This window comes from Peromyscus eremicus, chromosome 6 (assembly GCF_949786415.1).
Source record: "Peromyscus eremicus chromosome 6, PerEre_H2_v1, whole genome shotgun sequence".
Taxonomy (NCBI): domain Eukaryota; kingdom Metazoa; phylum Chordata; class Mammalia; order Rodentia; family Cricetidae; genus Peromyscus; species Peromyscus eremicus.
The window spans coordinates 29,195,211-29,209,900 of record NC_081421.1 but is presented as its reverse complement, the minus strand read 5'-3'; the positions used below and the strand labels follow the sequence as shown (position 1 = coordinate 29,209,900).

Genomic DNA, 14,690 nt, shown 5'->3' with positions numbered 1-14,690 from the left:
CCTTTTGTGTTTGTGACTGATGTTCTGAACTGCAGGTACATCCCTGCCATTAATACGTCTTTCTTATTTGTCCAATATTGATTTTTTCTGAGCTATTATTCTCTGTTGACTCAAACCACAATGCAGTTTCTATTGGAAGAATAATATACTTTAAACTAAGTAAGCAACATGAATGGATACAAAAGGGGATACACATTTGGAAAATGTTGGTATTTTCATAGGCTTTGGCAAGAACAAGAGAAAGAAAGAAAACCTTGGGGTGAAGCTAACTTGGAGGTGGTGGGTGTACATCCCTCCACAAGGTGGCACTCACTCGCCCTCTTTTTTAATTGACAAAAATAAATGTGGCCCCTTACATATACTCAGAACAAATAACATTATGTATCAAATGTATCTGGCTTCAAATACTTCAAAGTATTATATTGTATTTTTTTGCTCTTCATAGCAATGAGTTTCATTTCACATCCTTTTTTGTGCATTTACGTTTATAGTTAGATGTGAGAACATAATTACCCCTGCCTCCTCTCTCAAATGTGGCAAAAGCCACATTAACCTTCTGAAAATGTTTCCTGAATCTGCCATGGATGATAACCTATTAGAAAGGATTGAAGATTAACTGAAAAAAGACCAGGACACCTCTTTATGTTTTATCATCATTATTTCAGATCTTAAATGGACATACATTTGGTTAAAAAAAAATCAACTTTCTAGGCTATTGCCATCAGTCTGCGGGTCAGAAACACAGTCACCTCCAAAGAGCCTTGGCTCCTTGCCTTTCTTGGTGATGAGGAAAAGGTAATGGGGTCCTTGGTGCCTGAAGCTAACTGCAAGTGGAATTTCCAAAGGCATTTATTTTTTTATGGGGAAGGTGATTGGTGCAGCAAATAATTTTAAGATCAAATTAAAACTAATGTTCATTATTTATTAAAACATTAGAGCAAAATACCAGGCTACCATGTTCATTGAAACAGGCTCTAAGTGGCTAATAGGGAACAGATAGAATTCAATTATAACTCTTGTATATAATCCAAGTACTGACCACACTGATCTTTCTTCCTTAGCTTCCATGATTGGAGGACGTGGGGAACATTCAAGGTGCCATGGCTGTAGAAAAATGTAATTATAGTTCTGAATTTCCATCTTTATCATGGTCATATTTTATTTGCTAGTTATCAATTATATTTTCCTAATGCTTGGAAGGCATAGAGTGTGTATGGGTAAAATGACAATTTATTTGATTTGTGAATACTGTGATAATGATCCCTGTTGAAAACCTGTTTGTAATACAAATTCCAACGTCTCAATTTAGGGTGGAAAACTATAATCAGATTTCATGTATAGTTTATAAGAGACAGATTGCTAGAGGTTACAGAAATTCTCCACATAGCAATCATGGCTATTATTCTGTAGTTTTTACATCATTTTTACATAATTATCCCTGTATTGGAAGCTAATATTGCCAAATATTTACCATCTTGTTACACTTTGAAAGAAGACACAGATATCAAGGGAGGATTCTTAGAAGAAAAAAATGTTGTTCAGAGAAGCAAAGAACTGGGGCATATCAGATGTTCGTAGGAAAACAAGACTAATGCAAAGTCATAGATATTGATATGATACATTAATAAAGGCTCAACCCCAAGCTCTATGTTCACCTTTATTAGTTCAGTTACACTTAAAAACACATTTCTAATGAGACAAAAATCACTGTCGTCTTTGGTAACAGGCAGGATATCTGAGAGTCGGAAAGGTTAAGTGGCTTAGCTGGGCTGGGAGTGTTGGCTGAGTGGAAGAGCATGTCTAATATTTTAGGTACTATAAAATTGGCCTGAGATTCCTGGGTTGATTCTCAACACTGACAAAGAAGTGAAGAAAGAGAGAGAGAGAGAGATGGAGGGAGGGAGAGGAGGAAGAGAGAGAGGAAAGGAGAGAGAGAGAGGAGAGGGGGAGCGAGGGAGGAAGGGAAGAGAGAGAGAGAGAGAGAGAGAGAGAGAGAGAGAGAGAGAGAGAGAGAGAGAGAGAGAGAAGATGGGTAGTGGCAAGTTGAGAGGGAGGTGGTAAGAAAGAGGGAGGAGGAAAGAAGAGGGGAAAGAAGGCGAGCAGTAGAAAGGGAGGCAGAAAGAGATAATGAGAATTAAGTGGCAAGTGCCTTCTAGTTGAAGATAGAATTAAACCCAGTACAACCTGTTTCAATGCCTGTGTCTTTAACTTCTCATTGGTTTGTAGGGATGTGGATATTAGAACTGGACTATTTTCATATGAATGTGTATCAGTTCCTCTACCTTTTCAAGTTTCAAAATCATTGAGAAAATATATTTTCAATGAACTTAACAGAGATTTGATTTGATATGGGGAAGAAATCCTGATCTTTTGAGCATAAAAATAATCAAAGAACCAAAAGTGGCTCCACTCTATGTTGACCAGTGTCTTTAAGAATTACATAGTCCATACCAGCTTTTGGAAAAATTCCTGGGCCAAATACACAAAAGAGCACAATAAGCTGCACAGGTGTCTCCTCTTAGCAATTTCTACTATGATCGTAAACATATCAATTTGGAAGATATGACTAGATCCTGAACTAATCAACACTCTTCTACACTTGGTTCTAATCAGAGCCTGTATAGCCGGATCCAGAGGCAGTAGGCTTTCCATTAGTCTCATGGGCAGTTTTCACACACACTCTTGCCAAACTACACCTGTAGCTGCTTTCACTTATTATAGCTACATGAAAGCTTTGCCTTCATTTAGCAAGGTTTTCACAGACTGTTTGGTATTTAGCTTGCCTATGTCTTTTATTACATTTTGAGTGACTAGTCCATGTTTTGAAGGTCAGAGCTTAGGGGAAGTGGAGTCAGGGTAGCGAATGTAGTATTCCTTGAAATAACATCCCTAAAGTAGAATTAGCATAACAAAGAAATTAATGTAGTATTAAGTAGATTTCATTAGACATAATTAGAAATTAATGTATATTTGTTGTAAAATTAATGGATTTCATAAAGCCCCCCTTGATCAACTACCCCATGCCCATTGACTGTTTTCATCCCTCTCTTCCCTTCCTCCTTCACCACTTCCGCTCCTCCCCTTCCCCTTCCCAAGCAGCACTCCATTTTTGTGTCATATGCATGTGTGTGCATCTATGAAATCTAAGTTCATGTATGAGAGGAAGCATGACATTTATCCCTCTAGGTCTGGCTTACTTCTCTCAATTTGAAGACTCCCTTTTAGTCTTCTTGCAGATAGCATAATCTCTTCACTGTGGCTGAGTAGAACTCCATTGTGTCTATGTGACATCCATTAGGGGTATTCTTAAGAACGCTGGCTGACTCTGGACACGGAAGACGGTTGTTTGGCTCGAACTGTTTGGGGGGCACCCAGGCAGGGGGATCGGGATCTGTATCTAGTGCATGGACAGGCTTCTGGAAATCCGGTGCTTGTGGTGTGATGCCTTGCACAGCCTTGGTGCAGTGGGAAGGGGCTTGGACCTGCCTAGGCTCAGTGTGCCAGGCTCTGCTGACTCCCCATGGGAGACCTTGATTTGGGGGATGTGGAGATGCAGAGTGGCTTGGGAGAGAGGGCTAGAGGGTGGGAGAAGGAGGAGGGATCTGTGGGTGCTATGTGGAGTGAGTAGAAAATTTCTGAATAAAAATAAAAAAGAATGCTGCCTGCATCACCCTGTGATTCTATGTTTAGTTTTTTGAGGAAACCTCTATACTAGTTGTCATAGTGTTTCCACAAGGTTACACTTCCACCAGAAATACATGAGTTTCTTTCCTCTGTTTCCACACCAACAATTACTTTTTAATTTATGTTTTCCAAGAACATTCCAAAAGCTCAGCAAATTCTTCCAAGAATGAACCCATGGGGTTGTAGGAAGTTAAAGGGCTTCTGTCAGTAAAGAAAATAACCAGTGGCACAAGAGGCCACCAACAGATGTGAAAACTGGGTCTGCTGTACATCTGAAAGAAGATTAACTGTAGAATATATAAAGAACTCAAAATGCATAGTTTTGTAAGTCTTGTTAAGTGTCTCTAGATTTCTTCTCTAAAAGAACAAGCAATTTTTTAAATGGCTTCAACTACATGTAAACTTTAGATCCAAAATGCAAATCTAAATAATGGAGCTTTACAAGTAAAATTTACTTTTTAGATGAAATCTCATACTTTTAAGCATTGAGAATATTTGAATCTTGTTAAATATTATATAGCAAACATATGTTTTCTGATTTTTCAACCTTTCTATTAAGAAAAGACAATTTTGGGGTTCATTAACAATATTGGAATTAGGGAGTAGGGAGTGCAGCTCAGTGGTGTGGTGCTTGCAAGCATTCATAGAACCCTAGGTTTGATTCCAGGCGCCCCTGGAAAATGACATTTTTGAAAATTTAGATAAGAAATTGAAATTCTAAAGGAATTAGTAAGTGTAAGTTGCACAGTTTAATGCCCAGTGAATATATGAAGGGATGGATGCTCTCCAAAGAAGCAGACTCTACAGGATCTGCATGAGGAAGACTTATGAGGAGTCGGCCAGGGTGGTCGTGGAGGCTAAGAAGATGGGAGGTGGCTAGATCCTTGACAACTTTGGAAGCCTGAGAACTGGAGGAGCCACTAACAAATCCAGGCTAGGGAACAGGAAGGGAGATGTTGCACATCAAGTCTGCAGGTGAGAAGCCAAGAAGCAACACTTTACTCCTTTCTCCTGATTCTGTTTCTGTTGGTGTCAAAAGATTAGATGATGCCACTGGCTTTAGGGCAAGCTGTTTCTGCAGAACTCACCAACTGCAATGCTCATCTTTTTTTTTATATATAAAAAAAGATTTATTTATTATGTATATAGTGTTCTGCTTGCGTGTATCCCTGCACACCAGAAGAGGGCACCAGATCTCATTACTGATGGTTGTAAGCCACCATGTGGTTGCTGGGAATTGAACTCAGGACCTCTAGAAGAGCAGCCAATGCTCTTAACCTCTGAGCCATCTCTCAGCCCTGCAATGCTCATCTTGTTCAGAATCCCCCAGACACACCAGTCATAGCAGTTCATCTCAGCACTCAGTGCCAGTTTACATGCAAAATTAATCACCATGGGTACACCCCTTGTCAACATGACCCCACATACATCTTCTTAAACTACCTTTCTTCTCAGTAAATGACAATGAGACGATAACAAGTTGCTACTTCCATGTTGCTTGATAAGATATCGTTTATACTACAGCAACACACTAATACCTTCTTTTCAACATAAGTCCTCAGGGCTATTTACACTTTTGGATTCAGTAACTTAACTACTAAGATAGACAATTAAAATTCTTAAAAATTTGGTTTGTAAATCAGTAAAAAGCATGTTATACATTATAAAAGAATAGTAGAGGAGTGAAAGGGGTCGTAATATATATTTATATTACATCCATGCACTACAAACATGTGTAGAAACCTCCTGATAATTGTAGTCCATCTTTTCTACATTTGTGACTATTGTCTGCAGGGGACACAGTCTCTGATTTCAGTAACAATGTGAATCAATCAGGCAAATCTTCATTCGTAAACAGCCATGGACATTGTAAATTCTGGCTAGAACAGGATGCTCTTGTTTTTCATTGTCCTTAATCACAAGACAGGGCAATACTGTCAGAAGCCCTAACCAATCTCCTACACTCAGCCATAATATTCATTATGGAATAGTCATCCCATCTGCAGACCTTAGAAGCCAGGAGTCATAATTGTTCACATTGAAACCCCATTCTTTGTCTGTTATTTCAAAGGGCTGAGGAGCCTAGAGTTGCCTAGAGGCAGTCTAGAGTTCCAGATCAAGAGAAGCAATCTTGTGCCTCCTAATGAAAGCTGTTCTACTTTGTATCTCTAAGTCAGTATACAATTGCAAAACAGACACACACACACACACACACACACACACACACACACACACACACTCTTTCACACACACTCACACACATGCACACACAGATGTATTTACTTTGTAATTTTATTCTATTGCTTTCTTCCTTCAAATGTTGAAATGTGTATGTTTTAGTTTTTCATATATCTGCTTATCAATCTTGTCCCGGATGAGATCCTAATACACTCCATTTCTTTAGTATCAGGAACTTATCTCTTCCCACAACTGGACGTTTTTCAATAAAAATGTTTAACTGCTATAATGAAATTTCACACAGTGTGGAGTGAAAATTTGATCTAGGGTAATTTTTATACTGATAGTATGTTTGCCCAAAACTAGTTATTAAATAGGAATTTGGTTTTCTGTTGTTGCGGACTCATATAATGATTGAATTGATTTTAGCATCTAAATTATATTTCATTGGTCTGATTTTATGGGTTTTGAGTTTTTCTTAATATATAATTATTACTGTGTCACTTTAATCTCTTTTGAAACATCACAAAGAATTGTACGGAATTTCTTTATTATGTGGACAAGGTCATCTGTGGGGAGTGGATAAAGTCCTGAGTGAATGCACGTTGTCGACATGAGCATGGCCATGTCAAGGACCCCAGGGTCTCAGACCCATGGGAATTGCAAGGCCTACCCTAGTCGGGCTCAGGGTAATTGTAAAGCCTTCCTCTGGTCAGAGTACAGATGTTGACAGTGTGCACAGAAAACACCAAGCACAGCTTCCACCTTTAGGATGACTACAACCTGAGACTGCTCCCGAATGGAGAACTCCTCCAAGATTAACCCATGTGCTCATTCAGCTGTATGTAATAAACCCACCTACTCATCCAGCTGAATATTATAAGTCCACCACCTCATTCAGCTGAGTATAATAAACTGTGAGTTTCTGGACTGGTGGTGTATCTCTTCCAGAGTGCATAGCCCACCTGATCCCAGATGTTCTGTATGAATGTCTGTTATGTCTTCATTCTCTAACACCATCCCTATTAGATAAATCACAAAGCCACGCAGGTGGCATAAGTCCTCTTGTGACCCGTCCCCACTTCATAGTGTCATCCCTCCAAAGCTACGTAATACTGGAAATGAGAACTAGATGTCAACTGAGAGTGAATGGTAGGCTATTTATAACACATTAATTCAGATTGAATTTTATCAGCTGATGCCATAGCATGATATTTGTTACCTGTTTGTAAATTTATGATATTGGAGGATGAACCAAGTGGCCTTTAAGTTTCTTTGTAATGCTAATGTTCTCTGGCTTTCCTGCAAACAAAAACGTAAGCATAGAGTCATTTGGATGGCCCCAATGTCTGCAAGCATGGTGTGAAGATAACGTCAAACCCAGTCTCCTCTGGGGAAACATCTCTACATGACACCACAGACCCCATGCCCAGATCTCCTGCCATGTCCCCAGGCTTCTGTTTGTTGCTGTGGCACCATGTGCATTTCAGTACATAAGCAATGGGACATAGTAGGCAGAGATTAGTTTGTCAGATGGGTTAAGTCCATCTGAATTCTGTGGAGTTGACCCTCACTGATGTACCAGTCCCTCCATGTGAGCAGAAGTAAGACTGTATTTCCAAATCTTCAAAATTTGAGGTCGTGGCGCCGGTAGATGTTTCCTTCTGCTCTGAGAAGGAAGTTTAGTTGTAGTTACAGCTTATCTGTTTGAAATGGGAGTGAATACTGGAATGAGAATGAGGCTATCTGAAAACCGTTGAAACAAAATAAAAATATGTATTCTTTGAATTCTCATCTTAGTTGAAGATGAACAGTGAAATTTGCATATATATAATATAATTAGAAGCAGAATAGTTTTAGTTTCTGTCTAGAAAATCATAGAGGACATGATAAAGCAAAAACTTTCCATGGTTATATCTTCACACTGTAATTTCTCATTTACGGGCACTGTGACGTTGGTGATTCCTGCGACAAAAATATGTTGTGCTGGGACTCAGAGGAGAACTGAGTTTATCTAGGCAAACAGAATGCATAGTCCAGTACACACAAATGAAATTTCCCATCTAATATATTTTCTGATTATATCTTAGAGAATGTTTGGGTACATACATCTAAAAGAGGGAGGGATATTTTACAACTGTAAACCATCCTTGCATAGCAGGAATGTAGTCCATTAATTCTCAGAGCTTGAGGCAAGGCTGACAATTCATAAGTGGTAAATCCAGAGAGTTATGAAGATATTAAATTTCACATCTGGTGAGAAAATGTGTTATTTCACTGGGTTGATTGATAGACATTTTCCCATTGCAGTGCAATTTGGGAGTATGTGCTGTTAATTGCTAGGGTTTTAGAAAAGCTCTATAGTTCAATTCCAATTACTTTAGTTTTGAAAAACAGAACAGCTGGATGGTGAAATTGCCTGGAGCTGTCACAGAGGGAGAGCATGAGCCGGCAGCCTGACCTCGACCATCCTGACTTAGATTTTCTGCAGAGCTATTACTTAGTGCAATTGGAGGCTCCCAGCACAGGAGGTCCTTTTGCTTTGCACGTTTCTGGATTGGGAGTGTGCTTGTTTGCTGACCATCCATGTGATCATCACTGACTGTTCAGCTGCCTCTTAATATTGCACATTTGCCTCTATCTTCACAGGGAGAGATGAGAAAGCCAAATTTCATCACATCGTGATCTCCTTATTGCAAGGCTTCAGAGGCACACGGTGTTAAAACTGCTCACAGATTTCTTATGCTTTCAGAGCGATGTTTAGGGCCGCTGTATGTGGGGTAAATTACATGTTTCCATACAGTCTCTTGGTCCACTGAGTAAAGCTAGAAAGAGTAACTCTGCTCATGGTTTTCAAATTATCTGGTAGGGGAGACTAGGAGAAATCATTCCAGATAGTTAAGCTCTTCCCTACATCTATTGATTCCAGTTCACTGAGAGGTTGGATAGCCATAAAACATATGGGTCTTTCCTCTCTTCACACAGTAGCTCCTTTTCATGCAAGTTTTAGGTGAGAAAAAAATATACAAATCATACCTGTGCTGAATTCACTACTTTCTGTAGAGTGATATTTTCTCCCTTTGGAACTTAAGTATATCATGTTGCATGTATAAATAGTTCTTTTGAGGCTGAGGATATGACTCAATGGATAAAAGTATTTGTTTTGCAAGTGTGAGGACCTGATTTTGAATCCCTAGCATCCATGTTAAAAGTCAAGCAGGGCTGCTCATGTTAGAGACCCTCATATTTTGGGTCAGGACAGAAGACACATCAGCTCTCATTTGCCAGCCTAGGCAAATGGCTAGTTTGATGTTTTAGTTCAGTGAAATACCCAGTCTAAAGGCAATAAGGTAGAGACCAGAGGAAGATATCCAAGATTTTACTCTGGCCTCTACATTCAGGTAGATGGTTGTGCGTATTGGTACACTCACATGCATATACCACATACACATACACCATACACACACATAGCACAACACACACAAATAAATATATTTTGCTATTATATCATGCTATAAGGTAGTTTGTTCAAATTGTACTTACTAATATCTAACATTAATATTTTATTATGAAACTGAGAAGTTAAATAATTGTTTAAAATAATTTATGCATTTTCCTCACACATTGCAACACATGCGTATAATCCCAGCACTGGGGAGGCTAAGGCAGGAAGACAGTAAGATGGAGGCCATCATAGACTATCTGAAACAACAGTTCTGCATTTTATTTTATTATCTGTAGGATGTGGCCTTTGAGTGTTCGTATCAGTGAGCCTGGAGGCTGATGTCCACCAGATGTGCCATCAAGCAGCCATGTTCCCTACCAAAACTCCAATGCAACCTCTGAACTTTGAGCTGTGGAGTGAGATTCAGGACATCATTGGCATGAAATTAAGACTTTCAGCTCACTATGGAGAGAAAAATGGAAGTTCTAGGTTCAAAACTCCCCAGACTCCACACAACCAAAGCCCTTCTTTGACAGAGTCCATCTGCATGCTTTCTGTGTAATAAACTCACCGTGACTTTAATGGCTGTCTGAGTCCTGAGTCCTAGCAAACTATTCATTATAGCCTCAGTTTTCTGAACCCCCAAATGACAGCTGCTGTCAGAAGTGAAGATGATTTACCAATGAATGCTCCTGTTACCTAAATGCCAAAGAAATAAGCTTAAACTTTCATGAGATACTGAAAGTTGTTAAACTCCATGGGCCTATCAGACCTGTTATTTGGATTTTGGAAAAGAAACAAACTATGGATTTAGTTTGGACATACTTACCTCAAACTTCATGGCTAAATTTATTGTTTAGCACTTGTCTGAAGAAATCAGCTAATTAGAACTATAATACCTAAAAGTATTGGGAATGTGTATGTGTGTGTACATGTGCATGTGTGGCAAGCATATACATACATGCACGTGTGTGTGTGTGTGTGTGTGTGTGTGTGTGTGTGTGTGTGTGTGTGTGTGTCTGATAGGTAGGCACACATGTGCATGTGATTGCAGGCACACAAGCAAAGGGAAGAAACAAAACCAGACAAAGAAAATAAATTCTCACATGTGGTTGAGATTTCAGGCAGTGCAGAAGAATTATCTGTGGGAAAATAAATTCCTTTCTTTGCTCTTCTGATGCAACATTTGTTCCTTAGAACAAGAATTTCCTCTTCTTCCTTTCACATGTACAGTTTTACTGATAATTGGAAATCCCTTTTGCATTGATTATCTTAAGGGTCTTTCTGGGGAGAGAGCTTAGTCTGTGAAGTGCAGGGTGGGTGTCTGAGTCAAAACCCCAAGCCCCTTTGCAAATGCATACACTCTGGGTGTGCTGGCACCTGCTTGTCATGCTAACGTGCTAATGAAGTGGGCAGCAGGCCACAGGCCACTCAACAGGCCTACAGCAGTGCCAGACTTACAACTACTAACCAAGAATCCTGCAGCACACCCTCATAGAATCGACAGCTCCCCTTAACTTCCTAAGCAACGCCACTGTTCTGGACTGAAGATAAAGCATTCACTCTGATGCTTTTGTATTGAAGGCTTGGTCCTCATTGCAATGTTCAGAGGTCAGACGTTAGGGAAAGTTGACTGTGATCATAATGGCGTAGATCTAATTAATGGCTAACCCATTGCTTAATCCATAATTCCATGCTGTCATGGAGACATAGGGAGAAGTACGAGTAGAAGTCTCTGTGGGATAAAAGATATTCTTGAAAGGAGTATCTTTTCCTTAGACTTCTTTTCTACCCCTCTCTTCTCCCCTCTGTCTTGCTCTCCCATCTCTATTTCTCTCCCTCTCTTTCTCCGTGACTACCACCTGGTGAACAGCTTTCCTCTGCTATGATTTTTCTGCTGGCCACGGGCCTAATAGCAATGGATCTAGTAGATCATGGATAGACATCTGTAAAGGAACACCTGCCTCCCTTCAGTCCTTTATCACAGCTACTGTGTTCCAGCAAGAATAATCTAACTAACTTTGTCATTGAGACATCTGTTTAACACACAGAGAGATCAATGGCTCTAGAGGATTATATTAATGACCAGGTTGTTTGGAGAGTATAAGGTTTCTTTGTATTGTGTTTGCTACTTATCTCCAAACTAGAAGTCACTAGTTGTGAGAATACAATAGTGACCTTAAGACAGATGGAAAAGATTCACACCTGAATTCATGCTGTTTCAATGAGGAAGACTGTGATTTGCATACACAGGCAGTGAGATACATGGTTCCTGAAGGAGAAATAGCGTGCAAACAGGATCCAACATTGTTTGTTATTTTAGGCATATGTTCTCATGGTCTTTCCTTTCTTTTTATTTTTAACTGATAATTCAAACCAAAGAAGAAGTGTTCTTGGTTTAAATGTTGAGCACACCAGCTCTCATGGGGTTTCCACTGAAGCTTATGCAGCAGATAGAATTATATCTGTGTCTAGGAGTCTGGTGAGGGATGAAGTGGGATCCCGTGAGCAATGTACCTTGAATAATAACTATTTTTGTTTTCATTTGAAAATAGTTTGACATACTTTGTTCTTCTGAGGGGGAAAAGCAATTAAAGGGTTACTCCAGAGAGATCTGATCTATGATTTGTAGTTTGAGGCATTTCTATCTCATTGTAAGCTACTGTTACTATGTGGTGTGTGCTGCATTTCTGGAAGCATGAGTGTGAGGAAACATGAATTTTGGAGGCTATAGGATTAGTAAGACTGGATTCTTGCTAAAAACAAAAAAAACAAAAAAACAAAAAACATGTGGAGTTTTGTGGGATACCACAGAGTCTCCCTAGTAAGGCCTTACTCAAGATCAGGAAGTCTGAGCTTGCTTTGCCCAGCAGGGCTGCATAATAGGATGATTTGGCCAAAAGCATGGTTACCAGGTGTTTTGAAGGGTCTACACTTATTAGTACTTTATACCTTGACCTTGGAAGGGGGAGGTCTTTTGCCCCTCCCCTTGCTGATATATAAAAGGCCCATTATGAATACAGTTGGGGTGATGAGGTATTGACCCAGGGCCATCTTGAAGCTTTCCTGTGTCTCTGTCTTTTTTGTGGTCTCCCTCTATATTTCTATCTAATACTTCCTTATTCCTCTCTCCTCCCTCCATGAACCCTTTCACAGGTTGGAGATGGCCTCTGACATAGTTTAGGATGTTTAAATATAGATTGACAATAGAAAAAAAAAAAGGATAAAAAGAATGGCCCCAACGAAGCCTGTAAGATCATAATTCAATCATAAGCTTTTCAAACTGACCACTGAGGAGTACAGGGTGAGTGTCCTATAGCACTGACCAGTTTAAGCTATGAGCATCCTACAGCATGACCAGCCCACACTATGAGTGTCCTACAACATGACCAGCCCACACTATGAGTGTCCTACAGCATGACCAGCCCACACTATGAGCATCCTACAGCATGACCAGCCCACACTATGAGCATCTTATAGCATGACCAGCCCACACTATGAGCATCCTACAGCATGACCAGCCCACACTATGAACATCCTACAGCATGACCAGCCCACATTATGAGCATTCTATAGTATTACTAGCCCATACTATGAGCATCTTATAGCATGACCGGTTCAAACTATAAGCATACTATGAGGAAGCCCAAACTTGCTCTTTCTCTGTTCTCTTATGTAAAATTCCTTTTCCAAAAATGAATTTTCTTTCATTTCAAAATTAGTATAAATATTAATTATATTTTGGTGTCAAAGAGATTTATGAAATCTCTTTATGAAATTTTACTTCTTTTAAGCCTGTCCTAAAACTCCATATGCTTTTTGAATCGCAATATAACAGGACTTGTGTGTGTGTGTGTTTGAAAATGGTGTCACTGTATTACTAGTGTAGATGCCTGTGAATCTTCTTGCCTTGCACTATGATGCTTTTCAACTCTAGGTTCCTAGCCTTTCAGGTTTTGTAGTTTTCTATACCTCAAGTGCTTATATTTCTTTTGACAAAAGGTAACAGCTGTTCTATCTCACTTTCGGGTGCTTTGGGTGTTAACTTAGATAATTAAGTTTACTGTACAAACTAAAGAGCATTATAGCAACATAAGACATTATCAGTATTATTTCCACTTTTTATGAAGAATTTCATATTCTTTTAATTCCTTGTAATTGTTGTAAGGAATCACGAGAGATTCTAAGTATTACTGAGAGCAATCTATAGTAAATGATTGAGTATTTGAATCCACTGTGAATTTTCTCTAGTAGTTCCTCCCCCATCTTGTGAAAAGAGCCCTCTTCATGTGTTTATGTGGTTTAGATAGCTTTTAATTTGTTTCTTTTTACTTTCTCTTAGCTATCACAGCCACCCCCCCTCTGGGAAGCTTTCTTTGTCTTATAATACATTTTTAAGTGAGATAGCAAAGCTGTTTTAGTTTAATGCATTTTTACTTCACATTTCCTGTAAGTGGCATTTTGAGCAATTTCAGATTTATTCTGTCATAATGGCATTTTAAAAAGATTACCCTTAGGCATTATGATGGTTTTAGAATAAATCTAGCTAAAAATTTCATCTTCAGTGCAGAAAAGAAAGCTCCTAAATGTCTCTAAATACAGTCCATCTTTCAGAGACCTTGCTGTTTGGAGGCAAGTTCATCTCCTGAGAATATTGAACAACAGCAATTCATGGCATTTATTCAGCATTGTGTATTTCCAAAGCAATCTACAACCATCAATTCATTTAACCACCCAGCCTGCCCAGTACTAAGAAGCAAATGTGACCACACTACGACCTGAGCTGTTATGAGCACCCAAAATTGCCTTCTGTACTGCTCACACTATCCTGCCTGCTTTGATTAGAAGTCACCTTTGGAACAACATCAACAAAAGCTAAGTGTAAGCGATTCCCCCTAGTCCTTGTCCTCCGCTTTCTCTTAAGTGGAATCATCTGTTGCTGCTTTAGTGGGACTGTCTGTAACCCTGCACTTCAGGGGCAGTGTGCCTGCGTAAGTATGATGACAAGCTGTTGTGCAAGCATCCCATTGGACAACTCTGTACTCTCCCTTTAAGGTCCAACTCTGGTGTTACTTTATACCTGAAAGGTCCTATCAGGCTTCTCCTTCTGTATTCTCATGATTTTCTCAACTTCTTCCCCTTGTGTTCTCAAACAATTCTTTACATACTTCTGTCACAGCTTTTACTATAGGTTTGGTTTAGCTCTAAGCCTAGGATGGGAGCATCTAGACTACACATGGCATTTGTTCATCTGTCTATTGTCATTCCTCAGCACAGTGCCTGGAGGATGTAGTAAGTCAAATATTTTGGAATCCCTTGTTAGGCAGAACACAGCTGCTCTAGGAGGCTTTTTACCTAGCCACCTCTTTCTCTGTGTGTAAAG

At 39.4% G+C, this 14,690-nt stretch overlaps 1 protein-coding gene and 1 long non-coding RNA gene across 3 annotated transcripts in view; both read left to right on the top strand.

Moving 5' to 3' along the window:
- Positions 1 to 9,889, top strand: part of LOC131912997 (uncharacterized) — a 44,938-nt gene extending 35,049 nt beyond the window's left edge. Inside the window, exons 5-6 of the long non-coding RNA XR_009379782.1 lie at positions 1,062 to 1,116; positions 9,604 to 9,889. This is a non-coding gene — a long non-coding RNA (uncharacterized LOC131912997). The remainder of the gene's footprint in view (positions 1 to 1,061; positions 1,117 to 9,603) is intronic.
- LOC131912994 (EGF-like and EMI domain-containing protein 1) overlaps positions 1 to 14,690 on the top strand; it is a 615,403-nt gene that overhangs the window by 287,091 nt on the left and 313,622 nt on the right. The window lies entirely within an intron of this gene.